This window comes from Helicoverpa zea, chromosome 1, assembly GCF_022581195.2.
Source record: "Helicoverpa zea isolate HzStark_Cry1AcR chromosome 1, ilHelZeax1.1, whole genome shotgun sequence".
Classification (NCBI taxonomy): Eukaryota; Metazoa; Arthropoda; class Insecta; order Lepidoptera; family Noctuidae; genus Helicoverpa; species Helicoverpa zea.
In genome coordinates this window covers 1,899,676-1,913,067 of record NC_061452.1, presented here as the reverse complement: position 1 = coordinate 1,913,067, position 13,392 = coordinate 1,899,676, and the positions used below count along the sequence as shown (strand labels likewise).

Genomic DNA, 13,392 nt, shown 5'->3' with positions numbered 1-13,392 from the left:
GGCTTTATGAGGAAATTACAGGGTTTGAAGTATAATATATTTTTAACAAAGGTAAAAATCTTCATGGCCTATCATCCTCCACCAAGAGTTGACAGAGTTGACAGTGGCTTATCAAAATTCTTTCACTGTTTTATGAAATATTTAACACGGGCTTTACGTCGTAGAAACAAAATTGAAGTTCCTTTTTAAAACTATATTATAAGTAAGTGACTGTTAAACAATTTGCAGACTACCAAAAATGAATTTTGTAAGTATATCACTATAACAAAAACTTATAGGTATGTAAGTAGTCGACATCGTTACAGCCACAGCCAGTACAGGATGGTTTACGCTGAACATAACAATTACATTTAGGCTATTTTTTATCTGCACGTAACAAGTATCCAGGTACTCCTGATTAACTGCCTCGTTGGTCTAGCTGTCGCAAGTGCGGCTGCTAAGCACGAGGTCTCGGGTTCGATTCCCGAGTCGGGCCGAAATCGCTTTGTGGGTTTTAGAAGACTTTCACAAAGCAGCCCGGAGCCTGGAAGCTGGTGATTGATACACCCGTGCATCGGAGAGCACGTAAATGTCGGTTCTGCACCTGATCTCTCTCCGGTCGTGTCGGATTACCGTCCCATCGGGCTATGAGAGTTAAGGAATAGTGAGTGCACCTGTGTCTGCGCAAATGCTCGTGCACTATAATATGTCCTGCGTAGTTGGCTAATCTCCTTACATGAGAACAGCCGCCGTAGCCGATAATCGGCTAGGAGGACATCATCATCATCACTCCTGATTTGATGTAGTTTGGTAAATGGAGCCCTTTAGAGCATTGTACTTAAACACAGCCGGTTAAATGCAAATATTATGTACACTTCACAAACCTCATACTCATGGTGATTATTATGTTACATAGTTTTCACATTACGCCCTGTTGAAGACAAGTTCACTACAAACAAAAGCAATGAACATATTTTCCAAAAAAATCTGCTCCGCCGCGACAGTGAGTACACTGCCGTGACCAGGATTCGAACCTGGGTTACTACGGCCACAACGTAGGGTCCTAACCACTAGACGATCACGGCTGTCGGAGCTGGTGACTGTGGTATCGAATTACAAGACTTTATCTCGATTAAACTGGAGTACTTTCACTTATAATTTGTCACGATATGCGCTACGTTGCAATGCGACATGATCTTGACATTGCAAACAGCAGTAGTTCCTCAGTGCCGGTCAATTCACTGATCCCGCCTTTCCTCGACTAGGAAGATGATGACAGTTTCGAGTCTTACCGGATGCAGCTATCTGACATTCTCTAAACCTTGGCTACTCCAAAAGAGAGGCTGGTTGTCAGGCTTTACGATTTTCTGCTTTAACTTTGGATGGTCGACGAGGGTGGCTGTCACTTAGCTACAATAGTGCCTTATTTGTGTACCCATAATACAATTGACACATTCGGGCTTGATACGTTAGCAAATGTAATGTCAACAAGAAAAGGAGCCATAACTATGGCCAAAGTGGTTCATGAAAGCTTCATCTACCGTCAAGCGGTGACATTTCTCATTTGGCTTGAACCCGTTGGCTAAAATTGAGGCCATAGTACGCACCTTACACTTACTGAAAGTTCTGTTTTCATAGAGTATTTTTTTTTAATTTTGATTATACTGTCACAAACTGTAGACTAATTAAACAGTCTTCTTCAGTGTCTACATCAGGTGCGCCTAAAGTCATCTTTCTGTTCCACAAAAATTCAGACCAAATGCAAAAAATCTGCTCCGCCGCGACAGTGTGTACACTGCCGTGACCAGGATTCGAACCTGGGTTACTACGGCCACAACGTAGGGTCCTAACCACTAGACGATCACGGCTGTCGGAGCTGGTGACTGTGATACCGAAATTTTACATTTTATTCGGAAACTGGAGCACTTTCACTTGCAATAACGGCTTGCGCAAGAGTTTAAGAGACGTAATTGTAACACTTCTTGAACCCAAAGACCAATCTGTAGTCCATTGACGGCTTTGAGTACTGCTTGGGTTAGTGTTGTCAAAGAAATGGTGCACTGGTTATGGTATACTGATGACCTGGTACTTCTTTCCCATATGCTGTTATCATGGAGTATATAATGTCCATATTCAATCAAAATTAAATCAATCATCTTCTGATAATGTATATGGAGCAATAGTGTGCTGGAGGGTATTATCTATTTATAAAAAAAGATCTGCTCCGCCGCGACAGTGAGTACACTGCCGTGACCAGGATTCGAACCTGGGTTACTACGGCCACAACGTAGGGTCCTAACCACTAGACGATCACGGCTATCGGAGCTGGTGAGAATGGTATCAAAAATTCAATTTACAATGCAATTGTGTCGATAAAAAAGTGCATTTTTATTTTATTTGGAGACAACCGTTACGTGGCTGTTATGCTTGAATGAGTTTCAGCTTATTTCAGGTAATAGTTTTTTGGATAGGTACCGTCAATTGGATGACAAACATTGAAGTCTTAAAAATTATATTAAAAGTTCATATTGCGTATGAAAGGACCATTTATTTCTAAGAGCACTTCTATCATCATACAATACCTATTTCTGTTGTTGTACATATACATGTGTATATAATGCCAATTGCGTTCAAACAGAACTAAGTATTAAGTAGTTTGTTAATTTCGCTAAGTATTTCAAACCGAATGATTTAAAACTTAAACTGCATGCAAGTGCAACAGTTGCACGCAGATAGATTGGAAAACTTTCGACTCAATTAATCATAGTTGATTGCCAAACTGTGGGCTGAATACAAAGTTACTGCACTCTACCATTCATCATCATCATCATCATCATCATCTCAGCCATAGGACGTCCACTGCTGAACATAGGCCTCCCCCTTTGATCTCCACAGATACCTGTTGGAAGCGACCTGCATCCAGCGTCTTCCGGCGACCTTTATAAGGTCGTCTGTCCACTCTACCATTATTCAACAAGTATTAGGCATATTTTTATGTAATTTACAAGGCTGAAAAATCTTATTATTATTTGAATAGATAAGATTTTTTATATACCAATTAATTTTGCAACCTTGAAAACCGGAAAAGAAACAGCATTTGTTCATATTTTAACTTTAAATGACAATGACATTACCACGGAGGACCAATCTGTCCAAGAGTGGTTATGATTGATTGGAGATTTTATTCAGAAAATAATGACCGGGTTCCATAGAAGGAGTGTAAGGGCGAAGCTAGTAACGTTCCTCGCGCCCGAACACCCTCATTTTGGCGCGCTACTTTCTCATCTCCGCAAGTCATTTTCTTCTCTACAGACATAATCAGTAAAATGATACCGAGAAATGAGAAATGTATGTTACTATGCTTACCTTCCTGCCGGGGCTGCGGGTTGTTCGAAAGAGATACCGCGGCCCTGGTACATAAAAGGCCTATGACGGAACACGACCGTTTTTAGTCAGTAAGAGTCTGACACTCCCTCACCGCTGCTAACCCACAGCGGGAGGGGTCATTTGATGATTTTTGACGTCGGAAAAAAAAAAACTCTCTCTCTCCCTAAACAGTCTTGTGGCTTAAATTCACAGTAACACCTACAGTTACCAAATCAAATCTAACTGTAAAATCAATTACTAGCTTAACACCTACGAACCGACCCGAGAGGGTTAACCTCAAGATACCGTTACATGTGGACACGCCTTCATCTACATGTAGGTGCGACTGAATTTGATATAATGTACAGTTAGGAACTAAAGTTCTTAAACACAAACAATAAGAAAATTGCCTGAACATTGCAAACTTAAATGCAAAAGCAATGTGTGTTTAGCGTCTTTTGTAATTTTGAAAGTAGAAGACTTATAGAAAATTTTAATATTCAGGTATTTTCCTGATTTTCATTGTGCTAATCGCCTTTCGTTTCTGACTGTACCCATGAATAGCTGATAATAAAGGTTCTTACATTTGCGCAGTGACCGTACCAAGGGGTTTGATAAATAAATTTGACGGGTCACGTCATAAATAGATTTAGCATTTCGGAAAGGTTAGCGATAAGAGATCAATGGCTGTAATGTTATCTTAGTAAAAACTTATTCAGAGAGTTTTTACTACGAACGTGTAGGCTGTTGGTTTAAATAAGTTCATGTCGTTGTGAAGCCTTTTCATTAAAATCTATTAATAAATAATTTATTTTAAAAAGTTTATTAATGGCGTTCAGGCAGATTTTTGGACACCATATGTATTGCACGAGCGTTTGCTTGCACAACGTGCACACTATTCCTTCATTCTCATAGGCCGATGGGACGGTAATCTGACACGAGCGGAGAACGATCAGGCGCATCAGGTCGGTAAAAGTCTATAACGTCACTTAAAATAGCTTTATATTTATTCTGAAAACAAAGATTATTACGCGTACAAAGGAATTAAAAAGTATAGTTAACAAAAATGGAGCTACCTTATAAAGATTTTTCTGAAACTGAGTTCTGCAACAGTTCACTATTAATGCTTCTACCGCAAAAGAGGTCAGACGATTTGACATTTAATTCTTACGGAACCACCTCGATGGCAACTATTTATTCCTTCGCCATTGTTCTGCAAGCATTGTTCTAAATGTTCCTCGAGGAAACATAGTAAAACCGGTTCTTATATATTTGCTGACTGGTTTGCATAAAAATGTATATTTTGTACAATAGTGTTTGTTTCTTCGCAAATAGTTGTGGACATAAAAACTACTTCTAAGTATAGGGTTTGTCATTGTTACTTTATTTCGAAATTCAAAATAGCCGATTTTTTTTTAAGAACCTACAATACCTACATCAGAAAATGTACCTTAAAAGTAACATACTTTCTGCATCCATTTTCTTATGATGCCGCAAAAAATGTGCTCCGCCGCGACAGTGAGTACACTGCCGTGACCAGGATTCGAACCTGGGTTACTACGGCCACAACGTAGGGTCCTAACCACTAGACGATCACGGCTGTCGGAGCTGGTGTTGGTTGTCGCTAAATATAAGATCTGTTTGCGTTTAAACCAGATTACTTTCACTTGCAATTGGTTACGGCATGCGCAAGAGTTGAATTACGCGACAAGCAGTTATTATGCAGCAATCGCTTTATCGTGATACTGTATCTATGAGCTGGTTAGTATAGAATAGAGAATGCCTCATTCACCTTTTCTAAAATATTTCCATATACTAGTGAGAAAAATACCATAGTCGGTTTAGCCGTTTTAGCGTAAAAGCGACATACACAAACAAGCACATATTTGCACTTTCATGAAATCTAGTAAGAATTATAACAGAATAACTTGGCATTATATGAATTGCATGAATACTTGTAAAAATTTTACATTTTGGTTACTTGCAGCGTATATTTGTTTTTCTTATTTATCCCGTTTCACAGAAACCTGGCTCGTATTTAACTTTCGCCACAAACAGAGCCATTCAAATACAAATATTTTTCTGCAAAAAGGAATAGGTAGCTTTATTCATAAATATTTAAATATGAATCCGATGTAGATCAGACGTTTGTTTATTTTGTTAAAAACAAACAATTGAAATATTAAATGTTGAAATAGCAAATTAGGGCATTCCTCCGTACAACAAGTATATAACGTGCCTACCTTATTTATAAAGCTTGTCTAAAAACGTGTAAAGACCTAAGAGCCCCAGTCTTGCCAGATAACGAAGAATTATTTGATCTCTGAATACATTAGGCTCTCCTTTTAACAACTCTCTGAGCGTTCATTTAGTAACACAGAACGTAACATTAACAATTGTTTATAAGCTTATTCTTTTCCTTCCATCTTTTGTACAAGTCTGTTTTGAATTTCTCTTTTGAGATTAAAAAAGGTGATGAATTTATTCTGTTGAATTACAAACTCTGCATTGATTAAGATAAGAGCACACTGCAAACTTTTAGTCGGCCGACTGTTTTTTTTGGTTCATAAATCTGTATGAAGTTGTATGATAGTACGACCATTACTATAGTTTATTAGTTTTGATAGATGGTTTGTTTGTATCAATCAGTATCAACTTGAATGGTAGTACGCACATTACAAAGATCAGGTATTTAGCCGGTCTCAGACCGACTGAAAACTTTGAACGGAATCAAGATTTTCTTTAAAAAAAATGATTGCGAACCGTCGCGTCAACTTTCGGCCGACTGTTAGTCACAACTGTTTAGTCTGCTATGTGCAGGTACTTAAACAATTCTGGTGAAGATTATATTATTCAGATGTTTTCGCATAAAAAATAGAAAGCTTCCTATACTTAAAAAGATATTGAATGCCTTCAAAAAAATCTGACGGCTTTATAATGTTATTCATAAAAAGAGTTATTTCAAAGATAATAAACATCATACCTTTATTAAAAACAACGAAAACACGAGTCAATAAAAATAGTTTTAATGTAATAAAAAATGTATAAAATTACATGCATACATGTATAAAACGTTCTGTATAATAATAACTTTCAACCCACATGATTTTAGAAATACGAATGTTCTTAGTTTATTGGGTAGTTATAAATCCTACTAATATTATAAACGCGAAAGTTTGTATGTATGGATGTATGGATGTTTGTTACTCTTTCACGCAAAAACCACTGAATGGATTTTAATGAAACTTTACAATAATATAGCTTATACATCAGAATAACACATAGGCTACAATTTGTAAACATATTGTTCGAAATACTAAACCTGCGCAGACGAAGTCGCGGGCACCAGCTAGTCGTTGATAAATAAACATAATGCACGATGAGATAAAACAAAATGTAAATTACAACGATAAAATTATAATGTTTCTAATAAATTGCACTTCGTGAGTGAAAACACATCTTTCTCTTATATTAAGGAATATCTAAAGCACTATAAAGAATAATTTAAAACAGCCAATATGCATGTTAAAATAAATATTTACATATTTATCAGAAAACATATTTATATCCATTTATTAAAAATAATAACTCTTACATTTAAATATTATAGCGGTTGGTTGGTTTGCTTGAACGCGCTTATCAATGAAAGTACTGGAGAAAACGTGTTGCAATTTTTTCGAAAATGGCTATACATAGGGTAGTTTTATCCAGTTACCACGGGACGAAAAAAAATAGTACTCAGTTTTTTCTTCGGACTCTATTTCACTAAATAACACCAGCAAATCTTCACAGAATACTGTAGTACCAATCGTTACACAAATCATAACAAAATTATTACATCTACATTCAGCGTAATCACTTTCGAAATAATCAGGAAAACAGAAGTATTTTTCTTGCGGAAAAAACAAGGTCTTAACCCAATATGCATGGGAAGATAATTGTTGGTAATACCCTCTGTTATATCTATCTCCGTATTGCTGGCATTGTAAGCTTGTGTTACTGACGTATATACGGGCTGAGGAAGGCAAAATGATAAGATCTACGAGTAATTCGAGTAATTCCTACAGTGAATAGGAAAATACATTTGAGAGATAAAAATATAAGGAAAATCTGTAGAGTAAAAATAAGTTGTATTTAGCAATACAATTATCGATGTATTTAGAAAAGTTCAAATCCTACAAAAATGTTAAATACCAGGTCGGCAGCTGAAGGTTGGAATTTGCCTAAAAATAAATTAAAATTTTAATCAAAATGGCAAGTATTTTCTATAAAAAAGTGTGTGAAAGCTTTTATTTATTTAAGTACTCTTACATAGTCGGATAAATAGTACTCAGATTGTATCAGGTAAACAAAGAAACGTCTACAAATGAAATACCTGGATTTTGGCCAAAATAACACCTAATAAATCGATCTCAGTGGCGTGCACTTGGAGAGGCCTAAACTTTACACAACTAATTATAATCCCAAGTAACACAAATTGCGGAAAAGCTTCACAACTAACTATTCCTAAACATTAATAACCTATTTATATCCTAAAACTTACTCGAAACATTTACAAAACAAACAAACCGTTAATTGGCTTCCTCTCCTAAATTACTATTTTAATTTCATAACAAACTTCGTAACACAAACTAATTAGTAAGTGTTGCTTGTATTTAGTTGTGTTTAGCACAGACTGTGCACAATATAACACAGTCTGTGCATGATCCTAGCACAGATTGTGCACAAACTGTTGAGATATAGATGTCTGGTACCTAATGGATGGAATAACATGTCTATCGAAATGAGACATGCTGCATGCGTTTGTAAAGGTGCGACAGATGAACTAGCTATGCGCTGCGATTTTATTATAATCTTGAGTTTTCGTTTTGTGAGTCTAGTAGGTAAGGAACTTCATGCTTGTTCAGTTGTTCGAAGATTAGATAATGATTTTGTGCTGACTTACAAAGTAGGTACGTACGTAACGGCAAAAATAAAAGGCGAAAAGTAGGGGTTAAAGCAATAGGTATGCTCATTATACTAACTTTGAATAAAGTAAGAATTGTCATTCAGAAAATCAATTCCTTAATACTTAATTCTCGCCCATTCAGCGCACTCTTCATCTGAAACTCCTTAACCGAATCACTGCCAACAATAACAGCTTTGTTTCATAGCAGTCTGACGTCGACATATTCTAAATACTGACGCTCTGATGTTCGATACAGATGTTACCAACATCACTTGCAATATCGTGCTCGTGAAAATTAAGACTATATTAATACACCAAGTTTTAAGCGACTTGTAAATAAATGCGACTGTTGAGTTTGTTTGTTTACATTAATAAGTCAATATATTTTCAATCATGCGATATTTCTTCGTTCTCAATAGTCTTGAATACCTACAAAAGTATCTTTTTACAGCTTAAATTCCTTCAAAATTAAAGTCTTTCAATCTCAGCCCATTTTAAACAAAATATTTTATTGTGTCTTCTAGAACTAGCTAACTCTTAACAAACCCGCAGTCTAATTTTTTTCTATGCAGTTTTAGCAGAACAATTATAGAAGAAAATCTTACAATCACCAATTTAAATCAAAGAGCAAACGACTAAAGCAAAATTGTCGTTTTATGTAGAAAAAGTGCAGATCCTATTAAAATGTTAAATACCTAGTTGATCGAGCGCTTTGCCAGAAAGGCAAAGGTGAAAGGAAATTGAATTTTCTATTCTTTTAAAAAATATTTTTCTTAAATCAGTGTTCTAGAGGATTTTTATGAGAGCTAATGTTACTGGAGGTAGCATTTTCAGCACGCTTATTAAAATAAACTAAATATGTACCTCTATTTTTATAAGGTGCACCAGCGGCTTTTGCACGCAGTTTTTTTACGCACGGCATGTTCCGAGCGATAAAAACCTGTCGCGTGGTTTCACGTGTCATCATTTGACCCTGCAGTAGTCAATCCGCTAGTGTGAAAACGCAGTAAAAATGTTTTTTACCTAGCTCCCGTGCTATGGCAATGAATTCGTATAAATAAATTTAAGGTACATTGCAGTAAAGGATAAAATTCCCTAACTCTATAACGGCAGCGGTTTTATGACTGAATAAAACGAACGATTTAATTACACAGCATTATCTTTATTAAACGCGTTTAAACTTGTACCAACACTTCCGCCTTTTCACGTCATTACCAAACAGTAATTAATTTTAACGATGACGAATAATTATGTTGTTCGCGAAATTTGATATTTTATTCGTATTTAAATTTTCGCGAGGTAACATTACCAGAATTAATAGTTAACAGAATATTTGGTAACAAACTCATTTGTGTTAATGAGGATTGTATTTTTTCTGTGTCAGGAAACATGTATAAATAAATTACAAAAATATCCCTTTTCACCTTTTGAGTAACCAAAATTCTGGGAAAATTATCGTATTAATTATAAAATATATATTTGCTTACATACAATTCGTGGGAATGTTGTTAAAGGGAAAATATTTGCAGTGGAAAACGCAACAGAGTACTGTAATTGCTATTTGCCAGAGGCAACAAGTTGCAAACAGTTGACGGTCTGATTTAACGCTCTTACATAATATTTATGTGTACCTATTAGGGAAATTATTTATTTTAATGAATAGGTATTATATTATGCGCATACAGAATAGAATTTAGTTTAGGTAGTGTGTGTTTCTGTCACCTTTTTTTCTACAGCTAACCTAACTACAGGTAGAAGATTTGAAGACGTTCTTTAAGATTTTACACGTGATTATGTTTTAGATAATACATGAAGGGCCGATTTCCAGATAACTTTTATCTGAAGAATGTATTAGACTTTTGACAGTTTTTGTATACATTTTAAACCATATAGTAAACATGTCAAACCACTGTATTTAATTCTCGAAGTTAACTGATGATTATATATTTTTTTATAGATAAGTGCTTGATTTCAATAACTCCTAATTACTTACATTCAAATAATGAGAATCTCAATGTAGCTTTTCATCATCAGCTCATCAACCAACCACCAGAAATCACCTACAAACAAAAACTCCCAAAGCAAACAAACTAGTCTATATTAATCTTGAGAGAGAACGCGCGGCAATGGCCGAGAGGCTGCCCTGCATACTAAACTTCACTAATTAATGTGTGTGATGCCGACGTGAATTAGAGGAAAAACGTTTGACTAGGCTCACAATTACTTGAGTTAGAGATGGGTGTAGAAATATAAGTACATACGAGTGAGCCAATCTTTTTTTTGTAGTAGTCATGTTCACCAACCTTTTTAGTGTCCCACTTTAGGGAGTAGCCCTGTCTTCATATCTGAGAAGGAATGACCATTAATCACCACGCTCGCCTAATACGGGTTGCCTTTTTTCTTCAGCATTGCTTAGTCTTGGACGTCTAAGAAACATTCAGAAAAGCTACGTTGGTACTTGCACAATGGTACCGGTAAGAACTCGCACTAAAAGTAAACTATATGCAATCCGTTAATTTTCATCTCACTTCTACCAAATCGTATCAACTATAAAATTAATTTATTATCACAATAACCGTAAATAGGTATAACCAGGGTCATTTAATAAATCAATCGTCTAAAGTAGCCCATAGAAGTCAACGCATTTCAAAAGACGCATTGCGTACCAAATGGCACCATCCCAAGAGTTAGCCATATGACTGGACAAATTGTCTTAAAAGAATCCACGTGTCGGGAATACCAACCTTGTCCTGAAGTAATAAGGTTGACAATCGAGTGGGGGTTTTATATCGGATAGTGTTAGTAAGTGACCCGTGATGTGCCTATTGCATAATCAGTGCTATTTTGTAGGAAAAGAACTGTAGATTTCTATAGTAAAGTCTCTGTTGGCTAGTAGATGGCTAATCGAGTCCGGTAGTTGTGATTTATATAGCAAGAGGGGTCAAGTTTTGTAAGTACCTACAAATACTGATTTTCACAATTTCCGCCATTTCATCTCTGGGGGAACTGCATAGATAAAGTTTGATTTTGTTTATGTCATGTGCTCGGCCTATTGTCAGTCAATATGACAAACGTTAATTTATTGATGGCATTTTTAGTAATTTACAACTTGCAAGTATCAAATGATGATGATGATGTTATTTCAAACTTCAACAACTTGCTGGATCAAATTCCATTTTTATATGTTTAATTATTTTAAACTGCATTTTTAAATGAAACACGCTTAGTGGTAAAAAAAATGTGTTATATTTCCTCCAGGGTGTTCTTTCAACATGCGAGAGAGAAAACCTATCTAGAGTAAAGTATTTTACTAGTTGGTTCTTTCGTAACGTTAAGAAAAAACTAAAGACGCAGTGCGCAGTAATAAAATGTTCAGTGTATGTTTTCCTACCTGTGGAAATAAACAAGTTTGTACAACATTAGTATTTTACCCATACCTCTAACTTGTAGGTGACTTTTATTTAAGTGTATATTTTCAGCAACTTTATCGGGTATGTCGTTCACAATCACATTAAATGAAATGCGTTAATATACTGGTCAATATATGTCGATTAACACAAACAATAAAGAAGAATACGTAAAAATAAAAAAATGGATTTTTCAAACAAAGTAAATAGAATAAAAATGTGCGAAAATTAGAACACCATATAAAAGTCAGTCATTACAAACAACTGAAATTCTCCCTTGAAAACTGACAGCCATCAACTGGTCAAAACATTCGATACTCCTAACTTTATCTCTGCTTTACACATGATGTTGTAAATTATAAAAACGAAAAATGACTCCTGTGGCTAAACCATTGAATGGATTAGGTTAATTTTTTTACAATTCGCCATAGAATATCATAAAGTATATGCGATAGGATTTAATGTGATTGTGAACGACACACCCTGTATGTGTGTATAAAGGTTTAGTTTAAATACTTAACCTAAATTTTTTTTAAGTACAACGTTTTGTGTATATTTTTTTCTATAGATTCAAAATGTAAATAAAAGCAGCATGCTTAAACAATTTACAAGAGGGCAAATGATGATTAAGGTACTCATAAACTATGCGCTATAAATAAAACTTCCCTTCTTGGCAGTAGGGTAAAAACAAAAAAGTTGTTAAACAACCCCTAATTCCTCACTAAAATTAAAACCACGAAAATGTTTACGGAGCCTCTTAAATAAATAAATTTATAAACAGTAAGCAACACTCGGGGTCTTTAACCCTAAAAGCACACTGCAAACTTTTAGTCGGCCGATAGTTTGTTTGGGCACATAAATCAGTATGATGATGAATAGTAGTACGCACATTACACAGATGAGGTATTTAACCGGTATCAGGCCGTCTGAAAACTTTAACTGGAATTTATTTTAAAAATTGTTATTGCTAACTATCGGGTCAACTGTCAATTAGGTATCGGGTTGCCCGAGTATTGAGGAGGTCAGGTAGGCAGTCTCAGCTCTGTATCTCAGCTCTGTATAAAACACCGTTACTCAGCTGCATTTGGTTAGACTGGAAGCCGACATTGTATGATAATAGTATGATTACCTATTTTGATTATCCATTTGCAGGAAATAGTTCCCTCGAGACGCGGGTCTCAGGGAACAGCTTGAATTTTATTTGTATTAAAATGTAGGAGGGATGTGTAATTAAATTAATATTACCATTATATTGTAACCTAATAACTAGTGCTCTAAGGAGTCAGAAATTAATTAATTTAGAATGGGAGGCGGTCCCGGGAGTCATTTGTTTTATCAGCTTCAAGGTCACTACTGTAGTATAGATTAATGGTGATGGATGAATGTCCTTGAATAGTACTAGACATGAAATTGATAGTTACTAGGTAGGTTTTAGATGCGTGATCAATTATTATGCGTTGATGACAGATTCATATTATTGAAACTACATTATGAATCTTTTGGCTAGTTTCTGAGATTTGGCTCACATTCGTCTTATACTCATACTTCCGGTGGCATTTAAAAGACCAGTTCAAACCCCATGTAAATTAAAAAAAAATACCTAAATTTTGTGGAATATTTGACATTGGCCAATTTCAGATAATTTTATTCAGTCCCATAGTTAAACGGCTTAAAAACAACAAAACCGTATAA

General features: G+C 35.4%; 1 protein-coding gene and 4 non-coding genes across 5 annotated transcripts in view; all 5 read right to left on the bottom strand.

The window, feature by feature from the left end:
• Positions 1-13,392, bottom strand: part of LOC124630378 (galanin receptor type 3) — an 89,425-nt gene that overhangs the window by 55,444 nt on the left and 20,589 nt on the right. The window lies entirely within an intron of this gene.
• Trnah-gug lies at positions 993-1,064 on the bottom strand. Its single transcript has one exon. It is a non-coding gene; the product is annotated as a tRNA-His (tRNA).
• On the bottom strand, positions 1,776-1,847 carry Trnah-gug. Its single transcript has one exon. It is a non-coding gene; the product is annotated as a tRNA-His (tRNA).
• On the bottom strand, positions 2,225-2,296 carry Trnah-gug. The gene has a single exon. It is a non-coding gene; the product is annotated as a tRNA-His (tRNA).
• Positions 4,874-4,945, bottom strand: Trnah-gug. The gene has a single exon. It is a non-coding gene; the product is annotated as a tRNA-His (tRNA).